Source organism: Octopus sinensis, unplaced genomic scaffold (genome assembly GCF_006345805.1).
Source record: "Octopus sinensis unplaced genomic scaffold, ASM634580v1 Contig19487, whole genome shotgun sequence".
Taxonomy (NCBI): Eukaryota; Metazoa; Mollusca; class Cephalopoda; order Octopoda; family Octopodidae; genus Octopus; species Octopus sinensis.
The window spans coordinates 12501-17500 of record NW_021836339.1 but is presented as its reverse complement, the minus strand read 5'-3'; positions in this window follow the sequence as shown (position 1 = coordinate 17500).

Genomic DNA, 5000 nt, shown 5'->3' with positions numbered 1-5000 from the left:
ATCAGATTACATTCACATTATCCCAGGTGAAGAATTTGGTAACTTTAACGAAACATACGCTTTACCTGGTGAAGAAATTTGCTAACTTAATTACTGAACCAAAAAAACGTTACTGCTTGTATTCAACTCATGCTTAGCTGAAAAGATGAGACCCTATGTGTGTATATGTGCATGCGTATGCGTATATATATATATATATATATATATATATATTATATATATATATATATATAGGGAGAGTTTACGAAAAAATACAAAAGACGAAGACAGGTGGTGTACAAACAAATAGATGTATTAGTATAACGCTCAGGAATAGAAAAGTATTTTACATTTCGAACCTACGCTCTTCTACAGAAAAAAACAAGGAGAGAAACAAGGAGACAAAAAAAGGAGAGAAAAAAAGAGAGAAAAAGGGAGATAAAAAAAGGAGAGAAAAAATGTGTGAAGTGGCTAACGATCTATCAGCCACAATTAATCTAATCTAGAATCTCTCAGGGAGCAGGTTAAAAGGATAATCCTTTCTATCTTGTCACTTCGCTACTCTATCATGTTCATGGCATGGACATCTCTCGTTAATATAGTTCTACCTAGATTATATTGACAGATACAGCTCAGCGCTCTAAGAGGCTTTAAGGATTTTACAATTAACGAAGTTTTTTTAGAATATTAGGTGAATTTAACCCATTTTGTAGCCGGTGTCTCATTTTGGGGAAAGGGATCTTAAAGTTAATAGATAAAGACTGCTGGCGAGCTGGCAGAAACGTTAGCGCGCCGGGCGAAATGCGTAGCCGAATTTCGTCCGTCGTTACGTTGTGGATTCAAATTCTGCCGAGGTCGACTTTGCCTTTCATTCTTTCGGGTTCGATAAAATGAGTATCAATCGAGCACTGAAATCGATGTAATCGACTTACCCCTCCAACTAAATTTCTAATCTTGCGCCAAAATTTTAAACCAATATATTATAAAAATGTATGTTTCTTTTTGTTGTATACTTCATATTTACAGTATTTACAGCACCATTTCAAATAAGCAATATAACAATAACTAAAAATAAATGTGCCCCTTTTAAAGCCTAGCCAGACTCATGGGCCCAGTTTACCGGTTTTTATGGCATATGTGTTCCCCAGTCCATCGCAGTGTTACTCATTTTTGCCAGCTGAGTGGACTGGAGCAACGTGAAATGAAGTGTTTTGCTCAAGAACACAACGCGTCGCCCGGTTCAGGAATCGAAACCACAACCTTACAATCATGATGCTGATACCCTAACCACTAAGCCACGCGCCTCCTCTAAGCAATATAACAGAAGGAATATAATTAAAGAGCCCTTAAGGAGATAGAAAATGTAAAATTTACAAATAATATTCTTAGTTGAATTATGACCTTTAATGGACTAAGGCCTTCTGTGGGCTTTCAGAGGACGAGAGAAATTTGTTGTCGGCATCAGATTCCAGACCGGATTATCTCATCGCTATTTTATTTATTTCATTTCCTATACAAGCCGTGTATCTTATTCAGCTAATCATGATGTTTAATATATATCTTTACTCCATCTTTAATCGACACTCACAATTAAAAAAAAAAACACAGCTTGTAGGTAACTGCAATTATCCTTTTAGACATGTCCCCTCCAGTCTTCATACGCAACACAAATCAAATGCTCCAGTTAGTTGTGATGAAGCTGTTCAGATAAAAGACAAGTGCTTACAACGTCTGGCGAAAGTCACTTATTTCTTTACTACCCACAAGGGGCTAAACACAGAGAGGACAAACAAGGACAGACAAACGGATTAAGTCGATTACATCGACCCCAGTGCGTAGCTGGTACTTATCTAATCGACCCTGAAAGGATGAAAGGCAAAGTCGACCTCGGAGGAATTTGAACTGAGAACGTAGCAGCAGACGAAATACCTATTTCTTTATTATCCACAAGGGGCTAAACACAGAGGGGACAAACAAGGACAGACAAACGGATTAAGTCGATTACATCGACCCCAGTGCGTTACTGATACTTAATTTATCGACCCCGAAAGGATGAAAGGCAAAGTCGACTTCGGCGGAATTTGAACTCAGAACGTAGCAGCAGACGAAATACCTATTTCTTTATACCCACAAGAGCTGAACACAGAGGGGACAAACAAGGACAGACATAGGTATTAAGTCGATTACATCGACCCCAGTGCGTAACTGGTACTTAATTATCGACCCGAGAGGATGAAAGGCAAAGCGACCTCGGCGGAATTTGAACTCAGAACATAACGGCAGCGAAAATACCTATTTCTTTATTACCCACAAGGAGCTAAACACAGAGGGGACAAACAAAGACAGACATAGGTATTAAGTCGATTACATCGACCCCAGTGCGTAACTGGTACTTATCTAATCGACCCCGAGAGGATGAAAGGCAAAGTCGACCTCGGGGGAATTTGAACTCAGAACGTAGCAGCAGACGAAATACCGCTTAGTATTTCGCCCAGCGTGCTAACGATTCTACCAGCTCACCGCCTTTAGCGAAAGTCACCTACCGTTAAAAACAAATCCCGAACACATAATTAATGCCTCAAAAAATATGTAACGTTGAATTAAACGTCTGAGAAACTTATGGGGGAAGACACTTCAGAATCTTAAGATCATGAATTATAGGCGCAGGGGTGGCTGTGTGGTAAGTAGCTTGCTAACCAGTCACATGGTTCCGGGTTCAGTCCCACTGCGTGGCATCTTGGGCAAGTGTCTTCTACTATAGCCTCGGGCCGACCAAAGCCTTGTGAGTGGATTTGGTAGACGGAAACTGAAAGAAGCCTGTCGTATATATGTATATATGTGTATATGTGTGTGTGGTGTGTGTGTGTGGTTTGTGTGTGTCGTTTGTCCCACTAGCATCGCTTGACAACGGTGCTGGTGTGTTTACGTCCCGTAACTTAGCGGTTCGGCAAAAGAGACCGATAGAATAAGTACTGGGCTTACAAAGAAATAAGCCCCGGGGTCGATTTGCTCGACTAAAGGCGGTGCTCCAGCATGGCCGCAGTCAAATGACTGAAAGAAGTAAAAGAGTAAAAGAGTAAAGAGATCTTCTTTGGATCTTTGGATCTTTCGTTTGGGATCTCTGTCTGCGTGTTTGTTTCATTTATACATATCGAATTTGCCGGCGTCTAAGACGCTCTTCCGTATTTTTAGATAGTCAATAGTACCCTATGTTTAAGACGGCCGTACTATGGATGAGATACCAAATGTTTGTTGTATGATGAGGAAGCGGATTAGCATAAGTCTACTAGGCACAATAATTGTAATTAATTATAATATATTGAAAACAAGCCAAAATATCACAGTCTCTTAGTACAAAATTACGAAAAATTGCTTGTAGTATGTCGGCAGTTATGTGAAGAGGTCATATTAACTCGTTATATCTTCTTCCTCAGGATACATAGCCCACACCTAATATATGTCTTACGTTATTTAATGACTGCGTTGCATGTATGAATATGCTTTAATTATCTAAATGAAATTAAGATTAAACCTTCTTCCGCCTGTCAGCTATTTGCAATGAGATGATGACAACAAAACCACTGTAGTGGTGCATCATCTTGGTGGCCGACCACGTTAACAGAATATCTCAGCTAAAATTATAAATCTTGCATCTTGATCAAAATACAAACAACTTCTGAAAGAAGATAGAATGGAAACATGATACTCGATTATCATGATTTAATTATGGTAAATTTGTGTTATTTAATATCCTGTCATACTTTAATATACTGTTATAACATTGTATTTACATGCACCCAATCACAAATTTTCCCCATATAAAATCACTTTGAAAACGAAAAATACACCGCCGATAGTTGTTGTTGACAAGAACGGCAGTAATTTTATTCAGCTGAATACACCTCATTGATTGGTTGAAATTACCGAAATACGACAACTTTAACGTGAAATAACTTCGTAATATATAAGTTTTTCTCAAAAACGCTAAGAGTAAAACATGTTTAATATGATACATTCTACCAGTGTCCGAGGTTGAAAGTGTTTAGTTACATAAAATTATTTTTTAAATCTGTAGATCAAAAGGTAAAGATCCAAATCACTTTGAAAAAGATATATGAATAAAAATACCTTTAATTTGATTTTTTTTCTACAAAACTATAATATGTAAAATAGGGGTGCTTCTTATACGCTGGCAAATACGATGATCATCAACAATATATTCCGCATTAAACTTCTCTCTAACCGTGTCCACCATCAGTCACCATCAGACGACCAACGACGACGAACAACGACGAACGACGACGACAACGACGAAAGACGACGAACAACGAATGACGAACATCGAACGACCAGTGACTTCAGCTGTCAAACGGTAGCCATTACTCTCTGAAGACGTCGAACAATCTTTAATTGTATTTATTTTATCAGTGATTCGAATGTTAAGATATCTCGACCTTAAATTACGAAGATGTCATCGATATATAACAATAAATGACTCTATGAATTTATCAAACTTTATTCAATTTGAATACGATATGATATAATCTGTATCTCGTGGAAACCATAAAACCTACTCTTACGTAGGATAATTAAATTCCCTTCCAATGTTTACTCCTAACGACTGTTGTTTAATGTACACAGTTACAGAGGTATTATACGCAGTTTCACTGATATTGGCTGGTTAATGTTATCGTGGGAAGGAAATAGCTTCAGTTTGTCCATAACAGCACTTCTAATGAAATTAAGAAAAACATGTATCAGGTTATGCTTATTTCAACCACAATGCTAGTTTTCGAAGAGGTGGGCATTCATAGGCCTCGTATTAATTTTCCCGTAACCCCCCCTCTCTCTCTCTTTCTCAGGTGCGTTATAATTTTCCCACTTAGTTTTGTTTCATTCTATAAAATAGAATGAAGCAGGGGTGGCTGTGTGGTAAGTAGCTTGTTTACCAACTACATGGTTCCAGGTTCAGTCCCACTATGTGGCGCTTTGGGCAAGTGTCTTCTACTATAGCCTCGGGC